Source organism: Somniosus microcephalus, unplaced genomic scaffold (assembly GCF_052327205.1).
Source record: "Somniosus microcephalus isolate GS21.2 unplaced genomic scaffold, FLI_Smic_1.0 unresolved_chr9, whole genome shotgun sequence".
NCBI classification, from domain to species: Eukaryota; Metazoa; Chordata; class Chondrichthyes; order Squaliformes; family Somniosidae; genus Somniosus; species Somniosus microcephalus.
Genome location: NW_028225187.1, coordinates 39,442,042 through 39,461,530, shown reverse-complemented (window position 1 = coordinate 39,461,530; position 19,489 = coordinate 39,442,042). Strand labels below are relative to the sequence as shown.

The 19,489-nt window shown below is 43.2% G+C and overlaps 1 pseudogene; it reads left to right on the top strand.

Annotated features, from left to right (window-relative positions):
- LOC147085098 (immunoglobulin superfamily member 1-like) overlaps nt 1–19,489 on the top strand; it is a 32,870-nt pseudogene that overhangs the window by 6,591 nt on the left and 6,790 nt on the right.

Below are 19,489 nucleotides of genomic sequence, written 5' to 3'. Positions count from 1 at the left end.
AAACACAAGTGACATTTCAAAATGTTTTTCTCGGGTGTATACGATCTGTTTAATTGTGTAGTAATATAATTATGCTTGTTATTGTTTGATAATTTTAGAATCAATTTGAATTTTTTGCCTTACCTGTACTGAATTATAAAGGTACACATAAATCTGGGGAAGAAAATCTGATGTAATTTCGGGAAGTGATAACATGCCGAGCTCTGGGAGCAGTTGGTTAATGCGACAGGTCCACAAGATAGTGATAGGCAAAACCTTTCATTGATCCTATTTTCTCTTTCAGTTCATTTCCAGGCATTGTTCGGACAGATATTAATATGTAAGTATGCGACTTTAAAATGAATAGTGAAATCATTAATATAGCCATCAGTGAGCCGAAATTAATATTTGATAGTTGGGATTTCGTTTAACTCCAGGGCGCAATAATCTATTACAGGAATTATTGTGCAAATTCCTGCAATTTTTTTTAAAAATTCTGATATTCCAAAAAAAATGCACTTATTTGAATGTCGATCAGGGCTTGTACGCATTTTGTAAAATTGTATTTATCATCACTGTCCATCACTATTAGGGCTAGATATATTCATCTCGGGCGGGGCGCAAAACGGGCAGCATCGGATCAGCCGCCATTATACGCAGCGCCTGATATTCAGTAATTGGGTGGATCAATTGGTTGGCGACCCTTTCAGGATGCCAAAGTCGCTGGCGCTAATTTTTAGCGCCCCTTAAATGTTCGCGCCCCCTCCGCCGGAAATTCATTAGTAGTGTCCCAAGCAGAATGTGGAGAGCGGCTGGGAAGTGCCCCCACCTCCTTCTTGGGGCACCATAAATAAAGATCAGGGGGCTTCGTGGCAACAGCGGCCATGTGCATTGGAGCATATCGCTGCCACTTTGCAGGACTCCTCCCCCTGATTAATAGGGTGAACCTAGTGCCACGCGCATCGGGGCCCTGCTAGACCACCGGGGAGTGGGGTTTGCAGTTAAAACAGCCTGGTCTACCCCTGTGGGCGCTAATGGGAGGTGCAAATACACCTAATTTACCAGTTTTTAAAATGACTGCAGTTGCACTTTCCTGTTATGTTATTTGAAACATCATGTTACTGTTACAGTAATTTTAAAAATGCACATTAATTCCAATGATCTAGAAAGCGGAGGGCAAGCTATCGCCTGACACTTTTACCATTTCAGTGCAGGAGCATACATTGGTAAAGGACAGGTTGAACTTAGGTTATTACAATGATATCGATGTTAATTGATTGAAGCATTTTCGGTGTTTAAGCTCTTTTTGACTGTGTTTTCCTCAGATGATTTACCGAAGCCAATCTTCACTGTGAATCCACCATATAGAAGGTCCTTGTATACGGAGAGACAGTAACTATGACTTGTCGCTGTCAGTGTCCCCTCACAATGAACCGTTATATCCGAAAGAACAGTTTATTCAGAGACCTGGTCGCTCCTAAAGGACAAATGTTACACCTCTTATGAATTTCACCGCAGCAAGTTGGCTATGATGACATTTACACATGTGAATGTCTACACTCGGAGAATGGACAATGGAGATCTTCACATCCGAGCAACCCTGTTCAGTTAATTATGCGAGGTATGTTAACAGAATCTATTCTCCCAATGGGATTAGAACAATGTGTGCTTACTCAGCAATGAAACGATCCAGTGGAACTGAAGGACACTTGGGCTGCAGTTACATTGGACTTTGGATGTTCCTTTTCAAACCCAACCTCTTTACATGGTGGTGAGCGGATTTCTTAATGGTTACCTTGAGCTAAATCTGACCCAACATAAATACGCAGATCCCAAATTTTAATTGGTAACCCAATTTATAATGTATTTATCCTTTTGCCACTGTGCTATAAGCTTTGGTTTGCAGTACACTAAGTGCATAGCTTATGGTAATGACAATAGGTTGCCCCAAGTTGACCACATAATCTGGTTTAACGCTTAATGCTGTTTTTACCTGGGAGAATAGTGTAATTGTATTTTGAGAGGCTACCATGCAAATTGTCGCCCTCTACTGGATACCACAAGCACCATTTTGCATGTTGGTCATTTCACAAACTATTTAAAAATTTAATTATGCATGCCAAAAAAACGATTACCAGCACGAAATGCGTGGTTTTTAACTAGGCAGTATCGTTTAGGAAACGGTGAGAGACCTATAGGGTGTAGGAATGCTAATATCAATGCTCTGATTACTGAGAGTGTTTTGCACTGTGAGTATCAGGGAACAATAAATGAGAGCCTGAAGTATTAATAGTACACAGGAATCTGTTGTTCTTAAACAGTCTTCTGTTTTTTCAGTCGAGTAGTAAAGACTTCAGTGTTATGGTAATATATCACTTTATTTTTTCTACTTTAACATAAACAGCAATCTAAACAGAGAGGATAATTTCCTCCCAGTATAACACAGGCAGAGTTTTGTTAGCAGTTTCGAGTGTAGGCATACACTCAAATAGGTGTCTCTCATTTTCTGAAAATTTTACACAAATGCTTCCTTTTTTACACACTTTTCATTTTATCAAACTAGACGTGGCCTGGCCTTATTTGGTAGCCTCCAGTGAATGCATTTTACTTCAGCTGATTCATACCCACACAAGTTGACATTTCACGTACATCATCATTCTGTAGTTTCCGGTCAATGCACAGTCCCTTAGCCGATTCATACCCACACAAATTTACATTTCTCATACATCAACATTCATTAATTTCTAGTCAATGCACTGTCCTTCGGACGTCTTTTTATGCACACAAACTTACAATTCTCGTATATCAACATCCCATTGTCTGGTTTGCAATGGTGTGTGATAGGATGTTTATATTATGGCAATAATATATTCCAAAGCCTTACTTCAATCTTGAACACTGGCTGTTGCTTAGTGAAATCTATCGCTCACTCTCTCTCTCTCCCGTTCGCTCTCCAATGATACCAACCACATTTCTTTGATTTGTACTGAATGAACTAAACATGAAACCCTTCCAGAAGTCGAATTAACCGAGTTCCTCATGACACCAGAATCAGATACATGAAATATCGGTCTGAGAATGGGAGGACCATTTAAAGAGTTGAGTCAAAGAAAGTTACAGATTGTGCTGATTGAAGGGCGATGGACAATAAGCAGATAAACAATTTTTATTTTTTGAAAGCAGTAAAAAAACAGGCTGAAGGAAATACTTCACATAAAAGATAGAATAAGCACATTCTGGTTCATCCTGTTTTCCATCTGTCCTTTCCTTGTAAGTAATAACAAAAAGCAATGCATGTATTGGAAGCAAGACGACAGATTTAGTTCTACCTTTAAGAAAGTCTCCTCATATGTCATTGAGTAGACTTTTGACACACAATTTCATACGTTATTTTTGATACAGGTGATCTCCCGGAGCCGACTTTCTACATGGACCCAGATTCCGGTGCAGTTTCAAACGGGGAAAATGTTGTCATTTCTTGCAAAGGCGACATTCGCTCCAGAGGGGGAACATTTCTCTTGTTCAAAGATCAGAAAGGAAATCCTGTACAGTCCCGTAATGTGAGTGGCGATGAGCGGATTGTGACCTTCAACATAAATACCCGAAGCGAAGGCTCTGTGGAAAATTACAGTTGTCGATATCAAACAGAGGTCGCAGGACGTTCGAGGAATTCGCCATTCAGTAACGATGTCCCGATTACGGAGACAGGTAGGGACCAACACATTTCAAAACGAGGTTGTGTGTTCTTGTATCTCAATGTTTGTCTCCTTCGCTCATATCTTGTTAATATAGGTGAGCAATTCCCTTTAAAATCGAACTGAGATGTACATATTTCGCTGCAACATTTACCTGGGGATCGTTCTTTTATCTGCTGGCGTAAAGTTCCCATTTGTTCTGCATAGTCTGCAGAGGCTGACCCCCCCCCCCCCCCCCGCTGTTATCCAGAAATAATGGTCACGAATTAAGAGCTGGAAGCGTTATTTAATGCTCTTTCTTTATAAGCGGTGAAACGCCAGAAAGCTCCCGAATTTAACTTCCATTCACTTTGAGCACCGTGCATCAGCAGCACACATACCAGGGAATGGTCTCTGCATACATTCAGTGCTGCCTGATGGGGTACACTGCCGTTCTTGCATCTGTATCCACCAAGAGAGCTGTGCCCAAGATTAATAATACATGAACCAGTCTGCGGCTGAGAAATTCCCCAGGGCAGAGGTCCGAAAGCGACGGTATCGGTTATGCCGACCATCTTAATCAGCAGTCGAATTTCTCGCCACTTGGGCACTCCTCTATTTTCTGCATGGTCTGATGGGCGTGGAAGGCCAACTTGGACTATCTGAGCCGTCTCCATCCAAGTAAGGAGATCACACATTAAATGACATTGACACGTTAAAGATGGCACAATGCAAATTCACAGTGATGCTGCCTGGTATGATGAGATAGAGGTACGAAAAAATCCTTCAAATAGACAGGCTAGTTTTATTGGCCCAGATATTCTGATTACTACGGGTGGGTATGCGCTGTGTACCTGCAGGAGTGAGACCTGCTTTTACCAGGATAAGAGTTCAAAAAAGAAAAAAACATTTCACTGATTTATCATTTTAAAATACTTTAAAAAAAATGTAAGTTGATATGTAGCCCCGTAAAAAACTTGAATAATTTTTTTCAAAAAATTAATTTTTCTTTAAAATACTTAATTTGTTGTAATTTCAAGTCATTTTAAAAATGTGTATTAAAAAATATATTTCAAGTTTTGCCATGTTTTTTCATTGATCTCCATTCATATATTTGACAGGTCTTCCTGTCAAATGTATGAAGGGAGATTCCCTTCTGTGATTGGCTCCCCAAGGCCCACAAAATCCCAGGGATGCTGCGATTGGATAAAACGGGCCATTATGAAAATGACAATTACAATGGCCCAGAAATTCGGGTGGAGGGCTTCCCGCGGGTGCAAGCCCCCGACCTGCACATACCTTGCGCGCCGGTATTTTGCGGCCTGGAGGAGTCCGTGTTTCATGCTTACGTCGAGTGTGAGAGGTTGCAGCCCCTCTTTCACTACTTGAAGGGGCTGCTCCTCGATTTTGTAGGCCTGCTCCTGGGCCTGGCTAAAAGAGCCATCAATTGGTCCAGGCAGCGGGCGGTCGAGGGGTTCGTCCCGACGGATTGCCTGCCTCTCTTCCGCGGCCATGTTCGCACCTGGGTGGCCCTGGAAATGGAGCATGCGGTGTCCGCCGGCACGCTTGAGGATTTCTGCGACCAGTGGGCGCCGCGGGGACTGGAGTGCATCATCAACACGGAAAACCAAATTTTAATTTGATTTGTTAATTTTTAGTTGAATTTTTGTTAATTTGCAGTCCAATTTGTTTTGGTTTTTTTGGGGTCCAAACAAAAGAGTATCAAGCGCACCGGCCGTTGTGCTGTGGGCCCACCTGGGATTCTGATCCTGGGACTCCTCCAACTGCCGGCGGGCAGTGCTTGCGTATCCCAGGGGCGCAGTTAGTTCGATGCGTCCCCTGGGATCACGTGGGCCATGCAGAGCCAATGGTAGCAGGGAATGCTTCATTCATAAGTTTGACAGGAAGGGCTGTCAAACCTATAAATACTATAAGCCCCAAAACATCACTAAAACTTCAAATATTTTTTTTAAAATCACACTTTTAAAATAACTATAAATTCCAAAAAATAACTATATTAACAATAATTTAAATTTTTGAAAAAATTAATTACATTTTCTAACGGGGCTAAAAATAAACTAACCTTTCTTTACAGTATTTCAAAATAATAAACCTGTGGAAACAATGTTTTAATCGTAATTAATTCACCACTTACCTTGTTAAAAGCAGGCCTTGCGTCTGTTTTTAAAAGTGTAACTTCTGGAGACTTACCCTCCCGGAGAAACCTGGAAAAAAAATGTAAGTTCGATGCGCACGCGCTGCCTCTCCGGCGCACGCATTCCACCTGTGAACCCCTTCCTTTAAGGGAACAGAAGTTCCGGTTTCTCGTGCATGCGCAGTGCATGAATGAAATCGGCACTTCCATTGGGCCTACGGGTGAGTACCCCGTGCGTACTCATCCGTGGGGACCCGAATTTCTGGGCCATATGTTTTTTAAATTATGAAAGCACGGAAGTTGGCTTCTATGATAATTTAAAATCATGATAGAAGCAAACTAGTTTCAATAGTTAGGGGCCTATAAGGAAGTTTAGTAAATACAATATTAGAGGGGAGACAGCAGGAAAAGTCCCTCTATACAGAGAGATGTGAGGATATAGAGCTTAGAAATTTGACTCAGGCATTGGCGCAGAACAGGCGCCATATTGGCCGTATCATTCAGCAATGGATTTGAATATCAGGAGCTTCATATAATGGACGGCCGATCTGATATCGCCGATCCTGCGCCACCGCCCGAGTGGAATTTCGAGCGCAATGTAACTGGATCTCAAACGGGGCATAAAACAAGTGAACAGTTCCATACTGATGTTTTCCTTGAATTTTCCACCCATGTTCAATTTCACCCCCAAATAATCATACTCACATCAGATGAACTTAATTCCGGGCATGAGGTAGAATGTGTCACTGACGCAAAGCCGTCAGTCAAGCAAAGAATATCATCTCGTGCCCTTTTATGCACTGGACATTCTGCTGGACGTAAACGCTGACATTTCTTGTGTGCTGATGAAACCTTAGCAATCTTCCATCTTTCTATCACTGTATAGGTACAGATAACAGTTTATTGCTGAACATTGGCCTGGAATGTGCTGCTGGGCTCATCGTTTTACTGGTTGTGGCGCTGACCTGGTTCTTGATCGCGAAGAGAAGTAAGTGATCATGGGGGAAAAAAGTACGAATTTTCACATGGACTAAGATCGTTGAAAAGCTGGTCAGGCCTTGCAAACAGCCTGCAGTCCTCAGTCCAGCATTAAGATTGTGAAAGGTGACGGTAAGGCAAATGTTGAAGAGTTCTGTCTGCTTGCTTTGGAAAGGCTTCTCTGTCTAGTCGGATCTCCAGAATATATTGGCCCGGATATTGCGGGGCCGATGACGGGGTATGCACAGCGTACACACCATCGGAAGCCCTCAGAATGGCCCCGCAAGTTCCAGGTTTCGGCATAACGCTGCGCATGCACGATAAACCGGAATTTGTAACCTGTCGAGGTGATCATCGCATGTGCCATAAAAAAAACTCTATTGCTGGAGCAGATTTGGATTTGACTATCTCGGGATTAAAAAGAAGTTGTGCGCATACGGGGTCCAGAATTGCTCTCTTTTTTTCAAATGGTAGATATTTATTACATGCCCTTGCAATATAAAACAAAATCCCATTGCTGATCTACAGTCCTGTCTGTCAAGCTTTGTCTTTCCACCTTGCCTCAATCCGCTCACTCATCTTTGCATAAACCTTTTCTCTTTCTATTTGGACCTGAAACCGTGTCATTTGTTGGTCACTACTCCTGAGGTGACTCATCTACTTCAGTGAGTGCCCAGGAAAACACTGGCGCCTGGTAAAAGCAGGCACTGGCCCTGCTTTTACCAGATTAAGGGTTAAAATAGATGTTAAATTACATTTTCTAAATGATAAAAATATACAAAAGCCTTTAAAATTAATTCATCTAAATTTTGGCCTGAATTAAAATTATTTTTCAGACAATTCAATTTATATTTTAAATGCTTAATTTGGAGCTTTTAATTAATTTTGAACATGAGAATATTTATTTTTATTAGAATTTTGTAAATTACTTATTTATTTGTGGATATTTCATTTGCTTATGGGGATTCTCCCTTCTAATGTGTTTACATAGGATTACATAGGATATACGGCAAAGTAACAGGCCATTCAGCCCAGACAGCCCATGCGAGTGTTTATGCTCCACTCGAGACTCCTCCCGTCTTTCCTCATCTAACTCTATCAGCATAACCCTCTGTTCCCTTCTCCCTCATTTGCTTGTCCAGCCTCCCTGAAATACATCTATACTATTCGCTTCAACCACTCCCTGTGGTAGCGAGTTCCACATTCTCACCACTCTTTTGGTAAAGAAGTTTCTCCTGACTTCCCTCTTTGATTTCTTGGTGACTATCTTATATTGATGGCCTCTAGTTATGTTCTTCCCCACAAGTGGAATCATTTTCTCTATATCCACTCTATCGAAACCTTTCATAATTTTAAAGACCTCTATTAGGTCACCCCTCAGCCTTCTTTTTTCAAGAGAAAAGAGACCCAGCCTGTTCATCCTTTCCTGATATGTATACCCTCGCATTTCTGGTATCATCCTTGTAAATCTTCTCTGCACCCTCTCCAGTGCCTCTATATCCTTTTTATAATATGGCGACCAGAACTGTATGCAGTACTCCAAGTGCGGTCTAACCAAGGTTCGATACAGGTTTAGCATAACTTCCCTACTTTTCAATTCTATCCCTCTAGAAATAAACCCCAGTGCTTGGTTTGCTTTTTTATAGCCTTGCTAACCTGTGTTGCAACTTTTACAGATTTGTGAATTTGTACTCCGAGACCCTTTAATCCTCTACAGGACCTAGCCTCGCATCCTCCAAGTGACCAGTGACCTCCCCACTCTCCCTCCCAAAATGTAGTACATCATATTTTTCCGTGTTGAACTTCATGTGCCAATTATATGCCCATTCTCCGAATTTACTGACGTCCTCCTGTAATTTGTTGCAGTCCTCCTCAGTATTGACTATCCCCCCCAATTTGGTGTCATCCACAAACTTAGAAATAGTGTTTTTGATTCCAAAGTCTAAATCGTTAATGTAAATTGTGAACGGCAGTGGTCCCAGCACTGATCCTTGTGGAACACCACTACCCACCTTCTGCCACTGTGAATAGCTTGATAGTGTCATCTGTGGTCCAGTTCGCCTGAGTCCATAGGTTGTGGGTTCAAGTCCCACTCCAGATACTTGAGCACAAAAATCTAGGCTGACAGTCCTCAGTTTAGTACTGAGGGAGTGCTGCACTGTCGGAGGTGCCGTCTTTCAGATGAGACATTAAACCGAGGCCCCGTCTGCCCACTCAGGTGGACGGAAAAGATCCCACAGCCACTATAGAAACATAGAAACCTGGAGTAGGCCATTCAGCCTTTCGAGCCTGCTCCGCCATTCAATATGATCATAGCTAATCCTCTATCTCAATACCATATTCCCATACTCTCCCCATACCCCTTGATGCCTTTTGTGTCTAGAAATCGATCTATCTCCTTCTTAAATAGATTCAGTGACTTGTCCTCCACAGCCTTCTGTGGTAGAGAATTCCATAGGTTCACCACCCTCTGAGTGAAGACATTTCTACTCAGCTCAGTCCTAAATTTCCTATCACATACCCTGAGAGTGTGACCCCTCGTTCTAGACACACCTGCCATTCTGAGTAGCTACACGTTACTCCTACTCACTGCTTCCTGTCCTGAAGAGAGCCAGCAATCCATTCAGCCACTTGTCCCCTGACTCCGCATTCTCTGATCTTGTTCATCAGCCTATTATTGGGTGCTGATCTGACTCATGGGAATCGAGGGACGCTTCCTAACCACTTGCCTACCTGGGATCCGTGGGCCTTTATGCAGCCTGAGGACGCAATGACTCCGATGCCCGTGACATAAGAACATAATAAGTAAGAGCAGGAGTAAGCCATACGGCCCCTAGAGCCTTCTCCGCCATTCAATAAGATCATGGCTGATCATCGACCTCTACTCCACTTTCCCGCCCAATCTCCATATCCCTTGATTCCACTGGAGTCCAAATATCTATCGATCTCGGCCTTGAATATACTCAAAGACTCAGCATTCACAGCCCTCTGGGGCAGAGAATTCCAAAGACTCACAACCCTCTGAGTGAAGAAATTCCTCCTCATCTCAGTCTTAAATGGCCTACCCCTTATCCTGAGACTGTGACCCCTAGCTCTAGACTCCCCAGCCAGGGGAAACAACCTCTCAGAATCTACCCTGTCAATCCCCCTCAGTATCTTGAATGTTTCAATGAGATCACCTCTCATTCTTCTAAACTCCAGAGAGTATCGGCCCATTCTACACAATCTCTCACCATAGGACAGCTCTCTCATCCCAGGAATCAATCTAGTGAACATTCGATCCACCACCTCCAAGGCAAGTATATCCTTCCTGAGAGCCAGCAGGTACTTTTGGATTTATTTTTCAGGTCGGAGGCGTACTCCGGAGGTACACTTCCAACCGCAAGTTTAGGCCCAATACTATTTAAGGTGGTAATAGCTTCCGACTTTGCTGTCAATATTTTGGGGTAGGAAGAGACGAATTTCTAGACCTATAACAGCAAGCAGTTCGCGTTGTTGCTGAGGTAACCAAATAGAGGAAACTGTTTTTTTCTTTCTCATTCCATATTTTCTTGCACCTTTTGTGCGTATGCACGTCTCCATTCCTTGGTCTCTTCTGGGAAGGGTGCATATTAAACAATTGAATCTACTTCACTTGTATTAATATTCAACAGTGGAAATTTTGATAGTTTGGGTCACTTTATTGCGAAATTAACATAGTGATTTATATGTTCCCATTGTTACCTTGCAGGACAATTAAGAAGGCAAAATATTGAGAGGTGAGAATACCATGAGACACACTTTATTTTGATACTCATAGTTTTATGCAAATTATGCAATTATACTTTACTCACTCAAGTTCATTGCATCTTAGGTAATGGTGCAGAGAATAAACATTAATTTGGGGCTATATTTAGGATAATATAACATGTTTGTGTATGTTACAGAAGGGCAGCCTCTGCAGGTGGAGTTACGAGTCACGAAGACGCTGATAACACGTGTAAGTGCAGTGTTGCTTTAATTAATAAGGTTAAATATAATGGGCCAGAATTTGCCATGGAAATGTACAGCACGTTCGGAATTTCCACATGCGAATGCAGGTGCTCAACATCCCGAAATTGCTCTCTGTTACGTTCTGACTTGACAGATGATCTGCACCGATGGGGATATTCAAAGTACTGGCCAAAGAGTCGGGCTAATTGCTCAGCAAGATTACAATTTTAACAGCTTATGCAAACAGGCGCAGGGCCTGACACATACCGCCTGACAGTTCCAATTATTTCTAAAAGCTATATGTGGCCGGAAATGGAAGCATTTTCGGATTTTGTCCAGGCAATGTTTCTAATGTCCGTGAAAAGCTCGGAGGAAGTGCTTGGTACATTGAGCTAAGTGTGCATTGTGTTCGGAGTAGTTACGCCATCGACCGTTTTATCCAGGTCAATATGATTCTAGGCGACGCTAACAGCAACAGATATCTTAATGGCTTAATTTGTAATACTCGTACCTGAATCGGCTTTTAGTTATTAATGCACTGGTGTAACTAAAATAGAATGAAAAATGCAAAATAATTCCCTGCATATGATTGAATTAGATACAGTGCGCGTGAAATTTGAAACGGGCCTGGAAACAAACAGCGGATTCGCATTTTTTTATTTGTTTATGGGATCAGGGCATCGCTGGCAATGCCAGCATTTATTGCCCATCCCTAGTTGCCCTTGAGATGGTGATGGGGAGCCGCATTTTTGAACCGCTGCAGTCCGTGTGGTGAAGGTACTCCCACAGTGCTGTTAGCGAGGGAGTTCCAGGATTTTGACCCAGCGAAGATGAATGATCAGCGATATACTTCTAAGTCAGGATGGTGTGTGAATTGGAGGGGAACTTGGAGCTGGTGGTGTTCCCATGCGCCTGCTGCCCTTGTCCTTCTAGGTGGAAGAGGTCGCGGGTTTGGGAAGTGCTGCCGAAGAAGCCTTGGTGAGTTGCTGCAGTGCATCTTGTAGACGGTGCACACTGCAGCCACGGTGCGCCGGTGGTGGAGGGAGTGAGTGTTTAAGGTGGCGGATGGGGTGCCAATCAAGGGGCTGCTTTGTCCTGGATGGTGTCGAGCTTCTTGAGTGTTGTTGGAGCTGCACTCATCCAGGCAAGTGGAGAGCATTCCATCACAATCCTTACTTGTGCCTTGTCGATGGTGGAAAGGCCTTGGGGAGTCAGGAGTTGAGACACTCGCTGCAGAATATCTAGCCTCTGACCTGCTCTTGTTGCCAGAGTATTTATGTGGCTGGTCCAGTTAAGTTTTCGGTTAATGGTGACCCCCAGGATTTTGATAGTGGGGGATTCGGCGATGGTTTTGCCGTTTAATGTCAACAGTTGTACGACACGTCCGATATTCCAATCTATTCAAGTTAAAGGAACTGAATGATGACTTGAGCGGACTACAGATGATAGGTGCGATAATGCCTTTTTTATGTCCCGCCCATGTACAAATCTGTCCACAAAATATTTGAAACAATTAATAATGACGTAGAGTCAAATTTACCTCTTTGGAGCTTGGCTACCTGGCATCTTCTGAGCGGGATGGAAAAGGAAATAGCTCCATGGAAGGGATGCATGCCTACATAAGAACACAATAACATAATAAATAGGAGCTGGATTAGGCCATTCGGCCCCCGAGCCTTCTCTGCCTGTCCATGAGATCATGGCTGATCATCGACCTCAACTTCACTTTGCCACCTTATCTCCATCTCCCTTGATTCCATTAGAGTCCAAAAATCTTTCATATGAACATAATAAATAAGAGCAGGAGTAGGCCATACCGCCCCTTGAGACTGCTCCGCCATTCAATGAGATCATGGCTGATCATCCAAATTCAGTACCCTGTCCCTGCCTTCTCCCCATATCCCTTGATCCCTTAGCCTTAAGAAATATATCTAACTCCTTCTTGAATATATTTAATTAATTGGCCTCTACTGCCTTCTGTGGTAGAGAATTCCACAAGTTCACCACTCGCTGGGTGAAGAAATTCCTCCTCATCTCAGTCCTACATGGCTTACCCCTTATCCTTAGACTGTGACCCCTGGTTCTGGACTCCCCCGCCATCGGGAACATCCTTCCTGCATCTAGTCTGTCTAGTCCTGTTCGAATTTTAAAAGTTTCAATGAGATCCCCTCTCATTCTTCTAAACTCCAGCGAGTATAAGCCCAATCGACCCAATCTCTCCTCATACGTCATTCCTGCCATCCCAGGTATCAGAACATAAGAGCATAAGAAATAGGAGCAGGAGTGGGCCATTCGGCCCCTCGAGCCTGCTCCCCCCATGCAATAAGTCCATGGCTGATCATCGACATCAACTCCACTTTCCCGCCAGATCTCCATATCCCTTGATTCCCCTAGATTCCAAACATCTATCTATCTCAGCCTTGAAGATGCTCTATGACTGAGCATCCGCAGCCATCTGGGGTAGAGAATTCATAGATTCAAAACCCTCTGAGTGAAGAAATTCCTCCGCATTTTGTCTAAAATGGCCTACCCCTTATCCTGAGTCTATACCCACTAGTTCTAGAGACTCCAGCCAGGGGGAAACAACCTCTCAGCATCTACCCTGTCAATCCCCTTCAGAATCTTGTATGTTTCAATGAGATCACCTCTCATTCTTCTAAACTTCAGAGAGTATCGGCCCATTCTACACAATCTCTCACCATAGGACAACCCTCTCATCCCAGGAATCAATCTGGTGAACCTTTGTTTCACCGCCTCCAAGGCAAGTATATCCTTCCTTAGATAAGGAGACCAGAACTCTGCACAGTACTCCAGGTGTGGTCTCCCCAAGGCCCTGTACAATTGTAGCAAGACTTCCTCACTCTTATACTCCAACTCCCCTTGCAATAAAGGCCGACATGCCATTTCCATTACATATTGCTTGCTGTACCTTTATGCTAGTTCTTTGTGTTCCTTGCACGTGGACACCCAAATCTTTCTGAACACCAACATTTGAAAGTTTCACATCGTTTATAAAATATTCTGTTTTTCTATTCTTCCTACCAAAGTAAATAACCACACATTTCCCTACATTATATTTGGTCTGCCACCTTAATGCCCACTGAATTAATCTACCTGTATCCCTCTGCAGACTCTTTTAGTTCTCCTCATAGTTTACTGTCCCACTTTGCATTGTATTGTGATCAATTTTGGATACATTTAAGAACATAAGAAATAGGAGCAGGAGCAGGCCAATCGGCCCCTCGAGCCTGCTCCACCATTCAATAAGGTCATGGCTGATCTGAGCCTAACCTCAAATCTACTTTCACTCTCCATCCCACCCAAACCCATGTGATCTCCCGGGGGAGGCGAAAAACCAGTTAAAAAACCCAATGGCCAATTTGGGAGAAAAAATCTGGGAAATTCCTGTCCGACCCATCGAGGCAACCGAAACTCGTCCAGGAGATCACTCTATCCCTGTATTTCCTACAGTGCTTACCTTCTGCAAAAGTGATCTCCACCCCAGCCAGGAACAGGCCCAATTTACTCTTTAAGGACACCTAGCTGGCAGCCTGTTCGATGTCTCCACTAATCCCTGGGAATAGAAGCATCTCCTGAAATCAACACAGAATTAGAACACAAGAAGTAGGAGCAGGACCAGGCTACACGGCCCCTGGGCCCGCTCCGCTACCCACAGGGCCATGACCGTTCTGAACCTAGACTCATGTACAATTTGCTGCCCGCTCCCTGTAACCCCTAATTCCCTTTACTTCTAGGAAACTGTCTATTTCTGTTTTAAATTTATTTAATGATGTAGCTCCCACAGCTTTCTGGGGCAGCAAATTCCACAGACCTACTACCCTCTGAGTGAAGAAGTTTCTCCTCATCTCAGTTTTGAATGAGCAGCCCCTTATTCTAAGATTATGACCCCTAGTTCTAGTTTCACCCATCATTGGGAACATCCTCACCGCATCCACCCGATCAAGCCCCTTCACAATCTTATATGTTTCAATAAGATCGCCTCTCATTCTTCTGAACTCCAATGAGTAGAGTCCCAATCTACTCAACCTCTCCTCGTATGTCCACCCCCTCATCCCCGGGATTAACCAAGTGAACCTTCTTTGTACTGACTCGAGAGCAAGTATGTCTTCTCTTAAGTAAGGACACCAAAACTGTATGCAGTATTCCAGGTGCGGTCTCACCAATACCTTGTACAACTGCAGCAGTTCCTCCCTGTTTTTATATTCTATCCCCCTCGCAATAAAAGCCAACATTCCATTTGACTTCTTGATCACTTGCTGCACCTGCATACTAACTTTTTGAGTTTCGTGCACTAGGACCCCCAGATCCCTTTGTACTACAGTACTTTCCAGTTTCTTGCCATTAAGATAATAACTTGCTCTATGATTTTTCCTGCCAAAGCACATAACCTCACACTTTCCAGTATTGTATTCCAACTGCCAAATCTCTGCCCACTTACTTAGCCTGTCTATGTCCCCTTGCAGGTTTTTTATGTCCTCCTCACTCACTACTTTCCCTCCCATCTTTGTCTCATCTGCAAACTTTGATATGTTACACTCGGTCCCCTCCTCCAAATCGTTAATATAGATTGTAGAGAGTTGGGGACCCAGCACTGACCGCTGCGGAACACCACTAGTTACTGATTGCTAGTATGAGAATGAACCATTTATCCCAACTCTCTGCTTTCTGTTAGATAGCCAATCCTCCACCCATGCCAGAATATTACCCCCAATCCGTGATTTTTTATCTTGAGCAATAATCTTTTGTGTGGCACCTTGCCAAATGCCTTTTGGAAGTCTAAAAACACTACGCCCACTGGTTCCCCTTTATCCACCCTGTATGTTACTTCCTCAAAGAACTCCAGCAAATTTGTCAAACATGACTTCCCCTTCATAAAACCATGCTGACTTTGTCCTATTAAATTATGTTTATCCAAATATCCCATTACTGTCTCCTTAATAATGGACTCTAAAATTTTACTAAGAGGACTATAGTTTGCAGCCTTCTGCCTACTTCCCTTTTTAAATAATGGTGTTACATTAGCAGTTTTCCAATCTGCCAGGACCTTTGCTGAGTCCAGAGAGCTTTGGAAAATTATTACCAATGCATCCACAATCCCTACCGCCACTTCCCTCAAGACCCTAGGATGTAAGCCACCAGGTCCAGGGGATTTATCCGCCTTGAGTCCCATTATTTTACCGAGTACCACTTCCTTAGTGATTTTAATCGTATTTCGCTCCTCCCCCGCTAGATCCCCCTGTTTGTCCAGTGTTGGGATATTCTTAGTGTCTTCTACTGTAAAGACTAATACAAAATATTCATTCAGTGTTTTTGCCTTCTCCATGTTTCCCACCATTAATTTCCCGGTCTCATCCGCTAAGGGACCAAAATTTACTTTAGCCACCCTTTTTCTTTTTATATAACTGTAGAAACTTTTTGCTATCTGTTTTTATATTTTTTGCTAATTTACTTTGATAATCTATCTTCCCTTTCTTAATCAATCTTTTAGTTATTTTTTGCTGTCTTTTAAAGACTTCCCAATCCTCTATCCCCCCACTAGATTTGGCTACCTTATATGCCCTTGTTTTTAGTTGGATACTATCATTAATTACTTTACTTAGCCACGGATGGCTATATTTTCTTTTACACCCTTTTTTCCTCAGTGGAATATTTTTTTTTTGGAAGTTTTAAAATAACTCCTTAAATGTACACCACTGATCATGTACCGTCTTACCCTTTAATCTATTTTCCCAGTCCACTCTAATCAATTCCGCTGGCATACCTGTATAGTCTCCTTTATTCAAGCTCAGCACGCTTGTTTGAGATCCAACCTTCTCACCCTCTAATTGAATATGGAGGATCCTTTACTGGGACATTTTTAATTAATCCTGTCTCATTACACAGGACCAAATCTAAGGTTGCTTGCCCCCTGGTTGGTTCAGTTACATACTGCTCAAGAAACCCATCCCTAATACACCAAATGAACTCATCCTCAAGGCTGCCCTGCCCAATTTGATTTGTCCAGTTAATATGATAGTTAAAATCCCCCATAATTATAGCTGTTCCCTTTTTACAAACCTCAACTATTTCCTGATTAATACTCCGTCCAACAGAGTTGCAACTGTTCGGAGGCCTATAGACTAGGCCCAATAGTGTTTTTTTCCCCTTATTATTCCTTATCTCCACCCAAACTGTTTCTCTATCCTGATCCTTTGGCCCAATATCATTTCCCTGTATTACAGTGATTCCTTCCTTTATTAACATAGCCACCCCACCTCCCCTTCTTTTTGCCTGTCCTTCCTGAATGTTAAATAACCTGGTATGTTTAATTCCCAGTCATGGTCACCCTGCAGCCATGTTTCTGTAATGGCCACAAGATCATACCCATATGTAGTTATTTGTGCCATTAACTCGTCCATTTTGTTATGAATGCTACTTGCATTCAGATAAAGAACTTACAAATACGTTTTGTGACACTTAGTTCCTGCTTTTTCCCCTTTTACTACATTACCTTTTACTCCATACCTTCTGTCCCTTCCTGACACGCTCTGGTTTTTAATACCCCCACTGCTACCTAAGTCTATAACCTTCTCCGTTGTCCTTTTTATTATTTGCGCTCTAGAACCCTCCCCCCCACTTATTAGTTTAAAGCCCTCTCTACAGCCCTAGTTATATGATTCGCCAGGATTCTAGTCCCAGCACTGGCCAAGTGAAGTCCGTCCCAACGGAACAGCTCCCTCCTGTCCCAGTACTGGTGCCAGTGTCCCAAGAAGCAAAACCCATTTTTCCCACACCAGTCATTGAGCCACGCATTTAACTCTCTAATTGTATTTATCCTAGCCAAATTCGCTCGTGGCTCAGTTAATAATCCAGAGATTATTACCATTGAGGTTCTGTTTTTTAATTTGACCCCTAGCTGCTCATACTCCTTTAACAGAACCTTCTTCCTTGCCCTATCTACGTCGTTTGTACCAACATGGACCACAACAACTGGATCCTCCCCCTCCCACTCCAAGTTTCTTTCCAGCCCAGAAGAGATGTCCTTAACCCTGGCACCGAGCAGGCAACACAGCCTTCGGGACTCCCGCCCTCGACTGCAGAGAACCCTATCTATCCCCCTAATGATACTATCCCCTACCACTACAACATTTCTTTTTACTCCCCCCACTTGAATGGCCCCCTGTTCCACGGTGCTGTGGCCAGGTTGCTCGTCCTCCCTGCAGTCCCCGCTCCCGCCCTCACAGGGAATAAGTACCTCGAACCTGTTTGACAAGAGCAAGTGCTGCGGCTCCTTCAACACTACCTCCTGGATCCCTGTACCTGCCTCACTCATAGTCGCACCGTCCTGTCCCTGACCACGGGCTACATCTGAATTAATTAATTTCATAGGTGAGACTAACTCCTGAAACATTGAGTCCAGGTACTTCTCCCCTTCCCAGTTTTCTCTCGGTTCCTTCATCTCGCCCATTAATATAGATTGTAAATAGCTGAGGCCCCAACACTGATCCCTGCTTGTAACGTAACCCGCCAGATTTCCCTTCCTTTGAAATGAAGTGCCATGTTATACTTGTTGCGATATTTTGCTTTCTGAAATGTGGCCTTGTGATTGTTATTACCCATTAGGTAAAGACAAATATCTGAACATGATTTTAAATTTGCGCTAAATTTGTGGTAATGAGTGATTACTGAGGATATTTTTTAATATCAGGGAAGATTTTCAGCGTGGGCGTGAACTGCAAGTCAACTGATTTTAATGGAATTTAGTAATTAGGCATTTACTATTACATGTGGCAAAGGCAGTTTTCTGCCCGAGCAGCCAGTTGGCATTCTAGCCCATTGAAATTCGCTGGAAAAACAGGCAGAGACTTCACAAAATAAATGTCCTTCTTTTCAGATCAGGCTGCGAATCTTCCTTTAGATCCTGACAAAAACGTAAGTTCAATTTTTCTCAAATACCAATCATTACGCCTCTTGCTTTGCAAACACCGATGAGCTGGCTCCTGTAGAGAGAGTCGGAAACTTACAGAATAGTGAGCGAGGGAGAGTGAGAGAGTGAAAGAACGAGATAGAGAGTGAGTTAGAGAGAAGGAGAAGGACAAGACAGAGAGAAGAACTGATGGGCACAGAGATAGAGATCGATACATTTATAGATAGATAGACAGACAGACAGACAGATAGATATATAGATAGAAATATATATAGGTAGACAGAGAGGCAGAATGACAGGCAGAACGACAGGCAGAATGAATGACAGACAGACAGAATGACAGAGAACAACAGACAGAGAACGACAGACAGAGAAAGACAGACAGACAGAACGACAGACAGACAGAACGACCGACAGACAGAACGACAGACAGACAGAATGATAGACAGACAGAACCACAGACAGACAGAACCACAGAAAAACAGACAGACAGACAAAAAGACAGACAGACTGATGCACTATCAATTACTACAAAAGAGAGAGTAACAAACAGGCTTTTATTACCAAAGAACAGAGCATGCCTCTTGTGGTTGCCTGGTATCCAAAAGGGCCGGGGGCTGCCGAGCAGCCACCTTTATACCCAGCCATGAGGGTGGAGCCAGGGGCGGAGTCAGCTGAGGCATGCACAGACAAGTACAGCAATATGCAAGAGTGAACAACAGTATTAACAGTGAACAACAATACTAACAACAGTGGTGAACAACAATACTAACAACAGTGGTTTACCACATTCACCCCTTGTTT